Genomic DNA, 18035 nt, shown 5'->3' with positions numbered 1-18035 from the left:
TCCTGTTGAAGTTCTTAAGCAATAAATACTGAAAAGGCATCCCATATACTGAGCCTGAATTGATAGTGTGAGTAGGACTGAGCTTGTGTGATTGGCATCCTCTGTACTACTAGGGAGAACCTGGGCATATTCTTAGTGGCTCTTTCGGGGGTCAGCGCCACACAAGTCTCTAAGAAGCCTACAAGTCCCAGAACTGAATCCAGGATTTACTGTACCAAGTGCTGAGAAACCCAACATGCTTGTTTTCTCTCTACTTAAAGAGGAAGTAAACCCTGAAGAGTTTACTTCCTCTTTCATTCCCTGCAAAGGTAAAGCATAATGGACTACTATACATCGCATAGTAGTCCATTATGTGTCACTTACCTGACACAGGAGCCAGCGATGTCACCGCTGTCCTCTGTAGTCCGGCGCATCCATCTTCTCGGTGGGTCTCTCCGCTCCGCCGCTGTCATTCGGCAAAGCCGTGATGACGTCACTCCCGCGCATGCGCACGGGAGCCACCACACGCGGCATATCGCCATTGACAGGTGCCACGCTCAGTGCGCCTGCGCGCTGCTGTCTACACCGTATGCGCCGTAGACAGCGGTGCCTGTCTTTCGGCAAATATCTCCTAAACCATGTAGGTTTAGGAGATATTTCTTGGACCTACAGGTAAGCCTTAATTTAGGCTTACCTGTAGGTCAAAGTGTGTTGTAAGGGTTTACAACCACTTTAACAGATGTCCTGGAGCACCTCACCCTGTATAGGTGAGAATCTAGATGTTTACACATGTGGCTGTTTTCTCAAAAGTGATCTATGGTAAATAACTTCTCAGAGGTCTTTGACAGGTGTCTTGGAGGCAATACCTCTCTTTTTCTCAATTTGTGTTAAACCATTAAAAACCCAGGGCACTGTGCTAAAACTTGTACGGTCCAGTGCACTTGAATGAATTGCGTTTGGTGGTGGTACCACCTGCCAAAAGTGATAGGTTGTATTATTCTCATCATGCTGCAGCACAACTGTTGTCATGTGTACCGATATGGCCACTGCTGATTTGTGGCTAGGTGTTTGGGATAAAATTACAGCTCAACCACCTTTACTGTCTCGTTCATGTACACAAGAACGAAACAGTTTCATGATCCTGCAATCCAGTCTCACCTGCAAAACACCATGACATAGCGTCATCCTGTCCCTTTTCAATAGTTTCATTACATCACTAATGAAATGCAGGATAAAACTGCCAGATCATCATGGTGACTAGGGATGAGCCGAATACCCCCCGGTTTGGTTCGCACCAGAACTTTCGAACGGACCCCAAATTCGTGCGAACGTTAGAACCCCATTGAAGTCTATGGGACTCGAACGTTCTAAATTAAAAGTGCTAATTTTAACAGCTAATATGCAAGATACTGTCCTAAAAAGGGTTTGGGGACCTGGCTCCTGCCCCAGGGGACATGGGTCAATGCCTAAAATGTTTTTAAAAATGGCCGTTTTGGCAGGAGCACTGATTTTAATGACGATTAAAGAGGAAAAAAAAGTGAAATATTCCTTTAAATATGGTGCCTGGGGGGTGTCTGTAGTATGCCTGTGAAGTGCCACGTGTTTCCCGTGTTTAGAACAGTCCCTGCACAAAATGACATTTAACGGAAATAACGTCATTTAAAGCTGCTTGCGGTTTTAATGTTATATCTGGTTCCTGCAATATGATTGAAAATCATTGAGAAAAATGGCATGGGTAGCCCTCCCTGCCCATTACCAGCCCCTTTGGGTCTTGTACGCATATTAAGGGGAACCCCGTACCCATATTAAAAAAAGGAAATGTGTGTGGCCCCCAGGCCCCATATACTCAGAACAGCAGTATACAGGCGGTGCAAACAAGACAGGGACTGTGTAGGTTTGTTGTGTTAAGTTGAATCTGTTTGTAATTTTCAACTGGTACATTTTTAAAGTGTAGCTCCAGTCAAAAAAACAATTTTTAAGCTTTTTGGAAAACATAGGGAAGGGTTATCACCCCTGTATAATTTGTTTTGTCGTACATCTTTTTTCATCTCACTTGCTGTTGTCTCCTTCCGTTTGCAAGTAGGAGATGTTTGTAAGTTGGATGTTTGAAAGTAGGGGCCTGCTTTATATGCTCTGCAGAAATGGCGGAACAAGGTGTTGGTTTTGCCACAACTTTGTAAGCCCTGAAAGTGAGTCTTGGTGGGCGCTGGAGCGCCCTGCTGTGAACGATTATATCAAGAATTGTAATTACATGCCATTGTTGAACAGTGGTAGAAAAATTGACCTTTGGTGGTTGTGGTGCTGGTGCCACAACACTATAAGTCCTCACAGTTACTCTGGGTGGGCACAGGAACGGGCCCTCCTGTGAAATATTATATCAAGAATTGTAATTACATGTCCCTGTTAAACAGGGGCAGAAAAATTGGGCCTTAGGCACTGGTGCTGGTGCCACCACATTGCAACCTCTCCCATATACTCTAGTTTTATTGCAGGAATTAGCCCTGCTGCAAAGCATTGCATCAAAAATTGTAATTAAACGCCCCTGTTAAACAGGGGCAGAAAAATTGAGCCTTAGGCACTGGTGCTGGTGCCACCACACTGCAACCTCTCCCATATACTCTAGTTTTATTGCAGGAATTAGCCCTGCTGCAAAGCATTGCATCAAAAATTGTAATTAAATGCCCCTGTTAAACAGGGGCAGAAAAATTGGGCCTTAGGCACTGGTGCTGGTGCCACCACACTGCAACCTCTCCCATATACTCTAGTTTTATTGCAGGAATTAGCCCTGCTGCAAAGCATTGCATCAAAAATTGTAATTAAACGCCCCTGTTAAACAGGGGCAGAAAAATTGGGCCTTAGGCACTGGTGCTGGTGCCACCACACTGCAACCTCTCCCATATACTCTATTATTATTGCAGGAATTAGCCCTGCTGCAAAGTATTGCATCAAAAATTGTAATTAAATGCCCCTGTTAAACAGGGGCAGAAAAATTGGGCTGATGGCATCACCCAGAACCAGAAATGTTCTTCCAACATATCAGCAGAGGAGGAAAAGGATAGACAATCAACATAACAGGACAGTCACTCAGCATCAGCATAGGCAGTCTTGAAGGGATGTGATATTTCAAAAAAAATTGTTCGGTTACATCAGCTTCAGGTGCTTGGTAGCTGTGGGTGATCCAAGACTGATTCATCTTGATGAAGGTCAGTCGATCAACTGATTCGGTGGACAGGCACACCCTGTGATCGGTAACAAAGCCACCAGCAGTACTGAAGGTGCGTTCCGAAAGAACGCTGGATGCAGGACAGGCCAGTAGCTCAATTGCATACTGTGCAAGCTCTGGCCAGTGATCCATCCTCAAGACCCAGTAAGCCAGAGGATTTTCGGTGGGAAAGGTGTCCAAGTCTGACCTTGCCCCTAGGTATTCCTGCACCATGTAAATCAGACACTGGCGATGGTTGCTGGAACCGATCATACCTTGGGGCTGCGGACTAAAAAATTGTCTGAAAGCATCAGTCAGACGGCCACCTTCTCCACCGCTCCTTCTGACCGATGCCTCAGCAACACGTTGTCCAGGACCAGGAGTTTGTAACCTCCCAGTCTCTGGGAACGCGTTGCACAGACCTTTCTGCAAGGCCTCCCGGAGATGTCTCATCCTCTGCTCCCTCTGCGATGGCAAGATAAGGTCGGCAACCTTACCCTTGTACCGTGGATCAAGGAGAGTGGCCAGCCAGTAATGGTCCCTCTCCTTGATCCGAAGAATACGAGGATCCTTCCGCAGGCTTTGCAGGATCAGGGAGGCCATGCAGCGTAGGTTAGCTGAGGCATTCGGTCCGGAGTCCTCTGGGTCACTAAGGACAACATGATCCGCAGCTACCTCCTCCCAGCCACGTACAAGTCAACGTGTTTCTTGGGACTGTAAATCATCCCTACAAGACTGCTGCTGCTGATGCTGAGTGCCAGCCTCCACCTCCATGCTGACACAATCATCCTCCTCCTCCTCTTCCTCCTCCTCATCCTCTTCCTGTGTGATGGGTGGCACAGCAGGAACACTGTCTGGATAAAGGGGGCCTTGAGAGGCAAGGAAGTCCTCCTCTTCCTGCTTCTGTTCTGCCTCAAGTGCCCTGTCCATTATTCCACGCAGCGTATGCTCCAAGAGGTGGACAAGAGGTACAGTGTCACTGATGCATGCACTGTCACTGCTTACCATCCTTGTGGCCTCCTCAAACGGTGACAGGACAGTGCATGCATCCCTGATCATGCCCCACTGGCGTGGTGAGAAAAAACCGAGCTCCCCTGACCCTGTCCTGGTGCCGTAGTCGCACAGGTACTCGTTGATGGCCCTCTGCTGCGTGTGCAGCCGCTGCAGCATGGCCAACGCTGAGTTCCACCTGGTGGGCATGTCACATATAAGGCGGTTCTTGGGCAGGTTCAACTCCTTTTGGAGCTCAGCCAGCCGAGCACAGGCATTAAATGATCGGCGGAAATGCACACAGACTTTCCTGGCCTGCTTCAGGACATCCTGTAAGCCGGGGTACCTGCCCAAGAACCGCTGCACCACCAGGTTAAGGACGTGAGCTACACAGGGCACATGGGTCAGTTGTCCCTGTCGGAGGGCGGAGAGGAGGTTGGTGCCATTGTCGCAATCCACCATTCCTGGCTTAAGCTGGCGTGGCGTCAACCACCTCTCGGCCTGCCCCTGCAGAGCTGACAAAACATCCGCCCCAGTGTGGCTCCTGTCCCCCAAACAAACCAGCGCAAGCACGGCATGGCATCATTTTGCCTGCATACTTGCGTAGCCCCTGGAACGCCTACGGAGCACCGCTGGTTCTGAGGACAGAGCACTGGAAGAGGCCATGGAGGAAGAAGAAGAGGAGGGGGTGGAGGAGAGAGGTGTGTCACAACCAATAGTAGCATTTTGGAGGTGTGGTGGCGGAACAACCTCCAACACTACTGCACCTTGTCCTGCATCCTTCCCAGCTGCCAGAAGAGTGACCCAATGGGCCGTGAAAGACAGGTAACGTCCCTGTCCATGCCTGCTGGACCATGAGTCAGCGGTAATATGCACCTTACCGCTGACCGCCCTGTCCAGCGAGGCAAGGACATTGCCTTCCACATGCCGGTAGAGAGCCGGAATCGCCTTCCGTGAGAAAAAGTGGCGTTTGGAGACCTGCCACTGAGGAACCGCACATTGTACAAACTCACGGAAGGGGGCCGAGTCTACCAACTGAAAAGGCAGCAGTTGAAGTGCTAGCAATTTAGCCAAGCTAGCATTCAACCGCTGGGCATGTGGATGGCTGGGAGTGAACTTCTTTCGCCGGTCCAGCAGCTGGGGCAGGGACATTTGCCTGCTATAATCGGACGTGGGTGTACTGTTAGCGGAGTGCCCGGAAGCACTTGGCTGTGACACACCTAATTCTACACCTTCATTCCTCTCAGAGCAGGTTTCAGAGAGGACTGAAGGTCTAGTGGGGTTGGAGATGCCAGCTGATGAGGAGCAAGGAGAGGTCCGCTTTGTTCTTTGGTGTGGGTCTTTGAGGTATGCTAGCCAACGAGCTGCATGGCAGGTCAACATATGTCTGGTCAAGCATGTGGTGCCCAAGCTGCTGATGTTTTGGCCATGCGAGATACGCTTGAGACATATGTTGCAAATAGCAGCGGTGCGATCTGATGCACTCGTCTCAAAAAAGGCCCACACCAAAGAACTTTTAGAATAACGCGCAGAGGCAGCGCCCTGCACAGGCGGAGCCTATATAGGTGAGGTGAATATAGCGGTGTATACTGCGGTCAGGGCACGCAGACAACAACCACTACACAACAGCAAGATCGAAAATCGGCCGATAACGATTGGTGTGTACTGTGTTGAAGGTACACAGAACACCCACTAACTGCTTCAGATGGCAACACACTACACAAGGCCGCCGTGCTGGCGGCCTTATATAGTGTGGGGGCGTGTACTACACAGCCTGAGCTATGATTGGCCACAGGCATCCTGCCTGTGGCCAATCATGGCTCTCCTCGCTGCTGGCGCTGTGATTGGCCAAGCATGCGTGATCACAGTGCATGCTTGGCCAATCATGAGCCAGCAATGCACTGCGATGACGCAGTGCATTGTGGGCCGTGAGCGCCACACGAATTTGGCGCGAACGGCCCATAACGTTCGGAATTCGCCGAACGGGCGAACAGCCGATGTTCGAGTCGAACGTATGTTCGACTCGAACACAAAGCTCATCCCTAATGGTGACCTCTGTATTTTCTCCCATAATACTAGTTTTTTTATAACATGGTACTAAAGTAACTGTCTACAACAGGTCTAACTGCCACCCTTACCAAACAAAATTTTAAGCAGTTCTCTTATGCTGCTTACACACACGGTTGGAATTTCGGCCAGCAAAAGAGCAATGAGAGTTTTTTGTCGGAAATTCTGATCGTGTGTATGCAATTCTGACATGCAAAAACTCGCGCATGCTCAACTACGAGACGGAAGCTATTGGCTACTGGCTATTGAACTTCCTTTTTCTAGTCCCATTGTATGTGTTGTACGTCTCCGCATTCTTGACGGTCGGAATTTGATGTGACCGTGTGTTTGCAAGACAGCTTGAGAGAAATCCCGTCGGAATTCCATCAGGAAAACCATCAGAGCTTTTTCCGACCAAAATTCTGATCGTGTGTACAGGGCATTACAGTTGTAAACATTACAATTTTCAAAGCTACACAATATACAACTTTTTCACATCATAAAAATAATTCCTATCATTAAATTTCACAACTGTGGCATTTCGAATGAAGCTATCACTACTGGTCTTATTTAAGGACCTGAATATTCAGTTTTAATTTATTCTAATTGTGCAAACTTATTTATGTAATATTTATATATTGCCCCTTTTTTTAGCTTTACTCAGTGGGCCCTCAGCGAGCCCTCAGTAAACAGACCACCTTCTGAATCTGAGCTAAACTTTATAGATGTCACATTTGTGACTAGTGATGGCCGAACGGTTCGCCCGGCGGTCGTTTCGCGGCGAATTTCCGACTTTCGCCGTCCGCGGGTTCGAACGCCTTTTTCCGTCGTTCGCCCCGGCGGACTTACGTGTTTAATGTATACAAGAACTTTAACCTTTCGTGACACGTTTATCATGTGTTACAGGACAACCAATTGAGACATGACAGCTCATGGACACTTGGACATTCCCCCTAACCTATAAATACACCCGATCCGGTGGCCATTTTACATTCTTTCTTCTGTCACTGTAGGGAAAGGATCCTGTGTGGAGTAGGGACAGAGAAAACGCTAGCTATTTGGTACACAAAAGTTCTTTTCAGGACTGGTATAGGTGTTAGGTCAGCAGCCTGAGTTTCTTTTGTCAGTTTAGATAAAGGGACAGAGCGCTGTATGCTGCTATTTTAGGGACAGCTCAGCCAGATTAGTCTTTCTTCATCATCATCATCATCATCATCATTAGCTGTTACTATCAGGTCCACAAAAGAGCTGTTCCAGCTAATCGTTCCAGCCTACTCTTTTTTGCCAATTTGTATAGGGACAGGCAGGAAGCAGTGTGTCAGGCAGTGAGGATAATTTTAAAGACTTGCTGTTACTATTAGTTCCACAAAGGTTCTTTTCAGGACTGGTATCAGTGGTACGGTAATAGGCTTGTACACGTATAATATTCTTTCTTCCAAATATAGAAAGAATATTATACTTGACTGCTGCCCTTCTGCTGCAGTCTGCTAATCATTCACAACTCACTTGTTCCACAAAGCTCTTTATCAGGACTGGTAACTTGGTCTGTCTAGGGTGCTACGGTACATAGGCTTGGGTGCGGTACAGTCTGCTGTTCTGTAAGGACCGCTATCGGTCCACAATACATAGGGTTGCCGTGCACTACTGCTGACCGCTGCCCTATACTGCAGCAGTCCTTCATTGGTATAGGGACTGACGTACAGTCTGCTAATCACTAACACACAACCTGCTTGGTCCACAAAAGTTCTTATAAGGACTGGTAACTTGGTATAGGGTGCTACGGTACATAGGCCTGAGTGCGTTACAGTCTGCTGTTCTGTAAGGACCGCTATCGGTCCACAATACATAGGGTTGCCGTGCACTACTGCTGACCGCTGCCCTATACTGCAGCAGTCCTTCAGCGGTATAGGGACTGACGCACAGTCTGCTAAACACTAACACACAACCTGCTTGGTCCACAAAAGTTTTTATAAGGACTGGTAACTTGGTATAGGGTGCTACGGTACATAGGCCTGAGTGCAGTACAGTCTGCTGTTCTGTAAGGACCGCTATCGGTCCACAATACATAGGGTTGCCGTGCACTACTGCTGACCGCTGCCCTATACTGCAGCAGTCCTTCATTGGTATAGGGACTGACGTACAGTCTGCTAATCACTAACACACAACCTGCTTGGTCCACAAAAGTTCTTATAAGGACTGGTAACTTGGTATAGGGTGCTACGGTACATAGGCCTGAGTGCGTTACAGTCTGCTGTTCTGTAAGGACCGCTATCGGTCCACAATACATAGGGTTGCCGTGCACTACTGCTGACCGCTGCCCTATACTGCAGCAGTCCTTCATTGGTATAGGGACTGACGTACAGTCTGCTAATCACTAACACACAACCTGCTTGTTCCACAAAAGTTCTTATAAGGACTGGTAACTTGGTATAGGGTGCTACGGTACATAGGCTTGAGTGCGGTACAGTCTGCTGTTCTGTAAGGACCGCTATCGGTCCACAATAGATAGGGTTGACGTGCACCACTGCTGACCGCTGCCCTATACTGCAGCAGTCCTTCAGCGGTATAGGGACTGACGTACAGTCTGCTAAACACTAATACACAACCTGCTTGGTCCACAAAAGTTCTTATAAGGACTGGTAACTTGGTATAGGGTGCTACGGTACATAGGCTTGAGTGCGGTACAGTCTGCTGTTCTGTAAGGACCGCTATCGGTCCACAATAGATAGGGTTGACGTGCACCACTGCTGACCGCTGCCCTATACTGCAGCAGTCCTTCAGCGGTATAGGGACTGACGCACAGTCTGCTAAACACTAACACACAACCTGCTTGGTCCACAAAAGTTTTTATAAGGACTGGTAACTTGGTATAGGGTGCTACGGTACATAGGCCTGAGTGCGTTACAGTCTGCTGTTCTGTAAGGACCGCTATCGGTCCACAATACATAGGGTTGCCGTGCACTACTGCTGACCGCTGCCCTATACTGCAGCAGTCCTTCATTGGTATAGGGACTGACGTACAGTCTGCTAATCACTAACACACAACCTGCTTGGTCCACAAAAGTTCTTATAAGGACTGGTAACTTGGTATAGGGTGCTACGGTACATAGGCCTGAGTGCGTTACAGTCTGCTGTTCTGTAAGGACCGCTATCGGTCCACAATACATAGGGTTGCCGTGCACTACTGCTGACCGCTGCCCTATACTGCAGCAGTCCTTCAGCGGTATAGGGACTGACGCACAGTCTGCTAAACACTAACACACAACCTGCTTGGTCCACAAAAGTTCTTATAAGGACTGGTAACTTGGTATAGGGTGCTACGGTACATAGGCCTGAGTGCAGTACAGTCTGCTGTTCTGTAAGGACCGCTATCGGTCCACAATACATAGGGTTGCCGTGCACTACTGCTGACCGCTGCCCTATACTGCAGCAGTCCTTCATTGGTATAGGGACTGACGTACAGTCTGCTAATCACTAACACACAACCTGCTTGTTCCACAAAAGTTCTTATAAGGACTGGTAACTTGGTATAGGGTGCTACGGTACATAGGCTTGAGTGCGGTACAGTCTGCTGTTCTGTAAGGACCGCTATCGGTCCACAATAGATAGGGTTGACGTGCACCACTGCTGACCGCTGCCCTATACTGCAGCAGTCCTTCAGCGGTATAGGGACTGACGTACAGTCTGCTAAACACTAATACACAACCTGCTTGGTCCACAAAAGTTCTTATAAGGACTGGTAACTTGGTATAGGGTGCTACGGTACATAGGCTTGAGTGCGGTACAGTCTGCTGTTCTGTAAGGACCGCTATCGGTCCACAATAGATAGGGTTGACGTGCACCACTGCTGACCGCTGCCCTATACTGCAGCAGTCCTTCAGCGGTATAGGGACTGACGCACAGTCTGCTAAACACTAACACACAACCTGCTTGGTCCACAAAAGTTTTTATAAGGACTGGTAACTTGGTATAGGGTGCTACGGTACATAGGCCTGAGTGCGTTACAGTCTGCTGTTCTGTAAGGACCGCTATCGGTCCACAATACATAGGGTTGCCGTGCACTACTGCTGACCGCTGCCCTATACTGCAGCAGTCCTTCATTGGTATAGGGACTGACGTACAGTCTGCTAATCACTAACACACAACCTGCTTGGTCCACAAAAGTTCTTATAAGGACTGGTAACTTGGTATAGGGTGCTACGGTACATAGGCCTGAGTGCGTTACAGTCTGCTGTTCTGTAAGGACCGCTATCGGTCCACAATACATAGGGTTGCCGTGCACTACTGCTGACCGCTGCCCTATACTGCAGCAGTCCTTCAGCGGTATAGGGACTGACGCACAGTCTGCTAAACACTAACACACAACCTGCTTGGTCCACAAAAGTTCTTATAAGGACTGGTAACTTGGTATAGGGTGCTACGGTACATAGGCTTGAGTGCGGTACAGTCTGCTGTTCTGTAAGGACCGCTATCGGTCCACAATAGATAGGGTTGACGTGCACCACTGCTGACCGCTGCCCTATACTGCAGCAGTCCTTCAGCGGTATAGGGACTGACGTACAGTCTGCTAAACACTAATACACAACCTGCTTGGTCCACAAAAGTTCTTATAAGGACTGGTAACTTGGTATAGGGTGCTACGGTACATAGGCTTGAGTGCGGTACAGTCTGCTGTTCTGTAAGGACCGCTATAGGTCCACAATAGATAGGGTTGACGTGCACCACTGCTGACCGCTCACCTATACTGCAGCAGTCCTTCAGCGGTATAGGGACTAAGAGTTTTGTCACAGGGTCATTTAAAAAATGACATGCAGAGGAAGAGGCAGGCCCTTCCGCAGGGGTGGTAGGGGTAGGGCAGGAGCAACAGGCTTGAGCCAAAGTGGGAAGTTGCAGAAGGTGCGTTCAATTACTTTAAAGGATGCACCAGACTTGGTTGAGTGGCTCGCTCAGCCTTACTCTTCTGCACCCTCCTCATCCTCTCGATCTGCACCCTCTTCTTCACTCTCTGCTATGTGCACCCCCAAAGACACTACCACCAACAACACGACCACCACCACCACCACCACATACCTTCCGCTTGAGTCACTGGAATTATTTTCCGATCCATATCAAGAGGACATTTCTGATGCGCAGCCACTCTTGGTATTGGATCAGGAAGAGGAGGTAGCAACAAGCGCTACTCAGCAGTCTGACGCCAGTACCCAGATCAGCCCAAGGAGGAGGTTGGTCCCCGGTGTTGCTGCCTACTCTACTTATAGCGGTGGGGAAGGTGACGTTGATGATGACGTGTCTAGTGATGTCACGTGGGTGCCCACAAGAGAGGAAGAGGAGGGGAGTTCAGAGGGAGATATGGACCAGCAGATAGGGAGGAGAAGCAGCAATGACTTACATTGCACAGCAGGGACAAAGCAGACTGCAAATGTATCAGGAGCGAGTCATCGACCATGTACGGTCACATCTGGCGCTCCCAGGACACCGGCACATGGCTCCGCAGTGTGGGCTTTTTTTAACGTGTCCGCTGCTGACAATAGCGTTGCCATCTGCAATCTTTGCAGTCAACGCGTTAGTCGCGGTAAGCCCAATACTCACCTAGGGACGACCGCCTTAAGAAGGCACATGAGCAGCCATCACCGAGCCCAGTGGGAGCAACGGAACACACAAAGCCACACTGCAGGCTCTCACCGTCCAGCCTCGTCTTCTACTTCTCCTTCTCCTCTCTCCTCACAATTGTCCTCCACTCCACCTTCCATCACGCCAAGCTCACATTTTTCTGCAAAAAGGCAGGCTTCCGTGGGCCTAATGTTTGAGCGTAAAAAAATGATGACGCCGGATAACCCTCTTGCCCAACGGTTGGCGGCTGGCTTGTCAGAACTCATAGCCCGCCAACTACTGCCATATAAACTGGTGGACTCGGAGGCCTTTCGCAAATTTGTGGCCATTGGAACACCACAATGGAAGGTCCCAGGAAGGAAGTATTTCTCAGAGAAGGGCATCCCAGAGCTATATGGCCATGTTCAGCGGCAAGTGAATGTATCTCTGGCACACAGTGTCGGTGCCAAGATACATCTGACCACAGACACGTGGTCTAGCAAACACGGGCAGGGAAGGTATATCAGTTTTACTGCCCACTGGGTGAACCTTCTGACGGCCGTCAAGCATGTAACCCGTGGCACCCGTGTAGATTTGGTTTTACCGCCACGGATTGCATGCAGGCCTGACTCTTCTTCTCCTCCTCCTACTCCATCCTCCTCCCTCTCCTCCTCAGCTGCCTCCTCCTTTTCCGCTGCTAGCGTCTCTTCCACTGCACCGCCCAAGCTCCCCAGAACCTATTCCACATGCCAGGTGAGACGTTGCCATGCCGTGCTGCGTCTGTTGTGCCTGGAAGCAAAGAGCCACACTGGCCCGGCACTCCTTTCAGCTTTGCGTTCACAGGCAGATGAGTGGCTAACACCGCTCAATTTGACAGTTGGTAAAGTGGTGTGTGACAACGGTGCCAATCTGCTTAGCGCATTGAAACAGGGCAAAATCACGCACGTGCCGTGCATGGCACACGTCTTAAACTTGGTCGTGCAGCGATTCCTTGTCAAATACCCTGGGGTCCAGGACATCTTGCGGCAGGCAAGGAAAATCTCGGCCCATTTCAGAAGATCTTACACGGCCATGGCTCGCCTTGCTGACATTCAGCGGCGACACCATCTGCCGGTCAGACGTCTTATTTGCGATTGCCCGACGCGATGGAACTCAACCTTCTATATGCTTGATAGGCTGCTCCAGCAGAAACGTGCAGTTAACGTCTACCTGTATGAACTCTGCGAAAGAAACGGTTCTGGGGAGCTGGGTTTTTTTTCACCGCGCCAGTGGCTGCTCATGCGCGACACATGCAGACTTCTGCGGCCATTTGAGGAGATCACCAAACTGGTCAGTCGCAGCCATGGCGCCATCAGTGACATGGTACCTTATGCCTTCTTTCTGGAGCGTGCATTGCGTCGTGTCATTGATCAGGCTGTGGAGGAGCAGGAGCGGGAAGATGAGGAAGTCGCAATGCTGGATGAATTCCCAGGGGGGGCTACTCTATCTGAGACAAGTCAACAACAGGAGTCTGATGAGGAGTCAGAGGAGGATGGTGCCGGGGCGGATGAGCAGGAGCAAGAAGAGCATGCTTTAAACCTTTCTGGGATCCCTGTTGTGCGAGGATGGGGAGAGGAGAATGAAGAGGACGACATTATCCTGGATGATGAGCAGGAGCCAGGCCACCACACCGCTTCCACTTTAGTGCAAATGGGGGCCTTCATGCTCCAGTGTTTTAATAGGGACCCCCGTATAAAAAGCATGAGGGTCAAGGACCAGTACTGGGTGGCAACGTACTTAGACCCCCGGTACAAACACAAAATGGCGGAAATGTTACCGCCGTCGCAGAGGGCTGTCAGAATGCAGCACTTCCAGGCCTTGCTTCGAGAAATGCTGCATTCTGCTTTTGCGTGCGCTGGCAGAGGAGCAATTCCCACTCCCAGAGAAGGATTTGCGGGTACCAATCCAACAGCGCCTGCAAGAAGAGGCCGGTTTGAAGATGTGTTGGTGACTTCGGATATGAGGTCATTCTTTCAGCCGACCCATCGACAGGTGTCATCCGGATCCAGCATCAGGGAACGCCTAGACCGTCAGGTGTCCGACTACATTGGGTTAACGGCCGATGTGGACGCTCTGAGGAGTGATGAACCCCTAGACTACTGGGTGGGCAGGCTTGACCTCTGGCCAGAGCTTGCCCAATTTGCAATCGAACTGTTGGCTTGCCCCTCATCCAGTGTCCTGTCCGAAAGGACGTTCAGCGCAGCAGGGGGGATTGTGACCGATAAGCGTACTCGCCTAGCTCACCACAGTGTTAACTACCTCACATTTCTAAAAATGAATGAGGCATGGATCTCGGAGGAATTCAACACATGTGATCAGTAGACCATGTATATGTCTATAAACAATTTTTGGAATCAAGCACACAGACCTTCTTAATTCATTTGGCTCACTTCCCTGACCCAAAAAAGCACACCGTACTATATGCCCCTACCCTCCTCTTTGAAGAGGTTGAGCGGTGTCATATTTCTACTGGGGCTGCTTATTATGAGGGGTTCCCACCATCCCTGTGCTGTGCTGACTTCCTCCTGGGTGTTCTTATTATGAGGGGCTCCCACCATCCCTGTGCTGTGCTGACTTCCTCCTGGGGGTTCTTATTATGAGGGGATCACACCATCCCTGTGCTGTGCTGACTTCCTCCTGGGGCTGCTTACGGTGCTGCTGTCAGCGCTGTATGTCACGGAGCTGCTGTCAGCGCTGTATGTCACGGAGCTGCTGTCAGCGCTGTATGTCACGGAGCTGCTGTCAGCGCTGTATGTCACGGAGCTGCTGTCAGCGCTGTATGTCACGGAGCTGCTGTCAGCGCTGTATGTCACGGAGCTGCTGTCAGCGCTGTATGTCACGGAGCTGCTGTCAGCGCTGTATGTCACGGAGCTGCTGTCAGCGCTGTATGTCACGGAGCTGCTGTCAGCGCTGTATGTCACGGTGCTGCTGTCAGCGCTGTATGTCACGGAGCTGCTGTCAGCGCTGTATGTCACGGAGCTGCTGTCAGTGCTGTATGTCACGGAGCTGCTGTCAGCGCTGTATGTCACGGAGCTGCTGTCAGCGCTGTATGTCACGGAGCTGCTGTCAGCGCTGTATGTCACGGTGCTGCTGTCAGCGCTGTATGTCACGGAGCTGCTGTCAGCGCTGTATGTCACGGAGCTGCTGTCAGCGCTGTATGTCACGGAGCTGCTGTCAGCGCTGTATGTCACGGAGCTGCTGTCAGCGCTGTATGTCACGGAGCTGCTGTCAGCGCTGTATGTCACGGAGCTGCTGTCAGCGCTGTATGTCACGGAGCTGCTGTCAGCGCTGTATGTCACGGAGCTGCTGTCAGCGCTGTATGTCACGGAGCTGCTGTCAGCGCTGTATGTCACGGAGCTGCTGTCAGCGCTGTATGTCACGGAGCTGCTGTCAGCGCTGTATGTCACGGAGCTGCTGTCAGCGCTGTATGTCACGGTGCTGCTGTCAGCGCTGTATGTCACGGAGCTGCTGTCAGCGCTGTATGTCACGGAGCTGCTGTCAGTGCTGTATGTCACGGAGCTGCTGTCAGCGCTGTATGTCACGGAGCTGCTGTCAGCGCTGTATGTCACGGAGCTGCTGTCAGCGCTGTATGTCACGGTGCTGCTGTCAGCGCTGTATGTCACGGAGCTGCTGTCAGCGCTGTATGTCACGGAGCTGCTGTCAGCGCTGTATGTCACGGAGCTGCTGTCAGCGCTGTATGTCACGGAGCTGCTGTCAGCGCTGTATGTCACGGAGCTGCTGTCAGCGCTGTATGTCACGGTGCTGATGTCAGTGCTCTGTATTACGGTGCTGCTGTCAGTGCTCTGTATCTCCTGCACCCTCTTGTTTGCCTACCCTGGTCCCTGACCTTCCCTCTCCTCCATTGCCTTCATTAGCTCCATAGTCCTGAATTGTCAGAACAATTTCCCAAATAAAAAAAAAATGCTTGTAGTTATCGATCCCAAATTCACCTCATACATGTATTATGCTATTGTCCAGGTGGTGGGACTACGTGCTACCCCCTAATAATTACCCCGTGGCCGCAAATTCGACCTAAAGGTTTGCGAAATTCGCCTCCCATTGAAGTCAATGGAGCCCGCGGCGAACGGTCGTTTTCGCGAACGTTTGTGTCCGTTCGCGTTTCGCGTTCGCGAAACGTCCCGTCGGAAGTTCGTCCATCACTATTTGTGACATCTGTGTCCATTCATTTTTTTCTGGCTCAAGCTAAACTGATCTATATTGTTCTCTAGGCAGATAGATGTAAATGCACCTGCATCTATTTACATCCTTCTACCTCTGATATGTCACATTTAGACAAAAAAAATAAAAAATAATTCAAAAAGGATGCCTGTCCATGGAGCTTCTGTTCAGATCCACCTGTAAAATTGACAGCATACATTAAGCCTCAATATAACGGTTCAGTTCAAATGTTAGGCATCAAAGATCATATGGAATTTTAAAGTTATTGGCATGTCAGCTGCTTAACATCATAATAGTCACCTAAGTACACACCTGAGTCAAGTAGAAGAGCCCCATTGTTAAAGTGGAGCTAAACCTATTGATTTAACAGTTTCCTGCCAGGATTGCAAACTGTCACCTTTGCTTGTGTTCTCAACCAAACTGTCAAACCATCAAATGGCTGGTGTCATAACTGATGTGCAGCACCATGGCAGTTGCAGATTAAATAGAGACCAAGATGGTAGCTTTCTTGACTGAAAAGAACTTAACTTTAACTTGCATGTAAGCAACCATAAGGTTCTGTAATATAAAAATGTTATAGACTCCTGGCGGTTGGGAGAAAGTGTTCGAGGACAGACTGTTGACCAGATATCAGCTGCCTGACTTCTGGTGACCTCTGACTTACTGACACTCAAGCTGAAAGGTCAGGCTCGGACAAAAGAAGACACTCAAAAAAAAGAGAAAAATATAAATCATTCATACAATGTTTTCACATTTCCAATCATTTAGAGCTTAATATTCAGATCTTTACATAGGCCCAGTCACATGACTGGTTCTCTTTATATTCTTGACCAAGTTCAGGAATGGAGCTGTGAAGTGCATTCTGATGTGTGCTCTCAAGCTCCTACAGGCAGCAGTAGGGTGTGCTTTACATTGATATAATGGCCAGGAATGACTGGACACTTTATTACTGCACTATAACTGCACTTTGAAAACCATATGTGTTTTTTTTAACAAAACTTTAGCTGTGAAAATGTTTGAAGTAGCAGATATATTTTATCCGTGTCAACATCCTAACCTTTGCTTATTGACACTGAATATAATTTCATGATCCAGGAGATTTTACCATATGTGTATTAACAATTAAGGGAAAACATAGGCAAATGAGATATTTATTTTTGATGCTTTAATAAAGCAATATAAAATTATGGAGCCTCCATGTCTGCTGCTTTGTGCAACTTGTAGTGGGTAATTCTTTGAACATTCAATTATTGATGCATGGCCAGGTATTATGGCTAAGCTTGATTACCCACTTTCTGCTAATCTGTATTGGATTTTCCATTAATTTTCACAGTCTGCTTTCTTTGTTTCAATAATTAAAAAAAAAAAAAGATTCATTGAAAATTATAAATCTACCTTTTATGTGCAAGAGGTCGAACAGTGTAAAGGTTTAACGAAAGCTACTGTTCATGTATTGTTTAAACCCAGAGGTCATTAAAGCCAAGCTACCCAGACCAAATGTAGCAGCATTGGTATGCACCTGTTTGCAATGTTTTCAGTACCTACAATGGTGGACTATAGTGGCAGCATCATGACAAGAATATCATAAAAAAGTAATTTTCATTATACATTGCTAAAATATATAGTTACAAAAAAATAGACATGGTAACCCCCTATACCCAGGGGTACCAATATGTAACCCAATACAGGATAAAAGCATACATGGTCAAGGTGTGAGCATGATCAAAAACATACAATTGGCATCATATAAGACAACGTCTGCAAGGTCAATGGTTTGCCCTACACTTGGCTTCCTCAGGACCCAGATAGCAAGGTGAAAAAGTTATACCAGTGATCACATGTAGTAAAGGAGCTCACACATAAATTGCCCCGGGGCGGGCCTAGGGGCACACCAGACCAAGAACCCCCACCCGAGCCTCCAGGGGGGAGGGAGGCATCTATGCAGGTGAGAGAGAACCAGAAGAGAGGCTCAAGAACATAGAATATTGATGTAGAGAAAGGATACCAGAAT

The sequence above is a fragment of the Lithobates pipiens genome, unplaced genomic scaffold (genome assembly GCF_037356315.1).
Source record: "Lithobates pipiens isolate NorthernLeopardFrog02 unplaced genomic scaffold, aLitPip1_a1.2 Scaffold_16, whole genome shotgun sequence".
Taxonomy (NCBI): Eukaryota; Metazoa; Chordata; class Amphibia; order Anura; family Ranidae; genus Lithobates; species Lithobates pipiens.
This window is presented reverse-complemented; position numbering follows the sequence as displayed.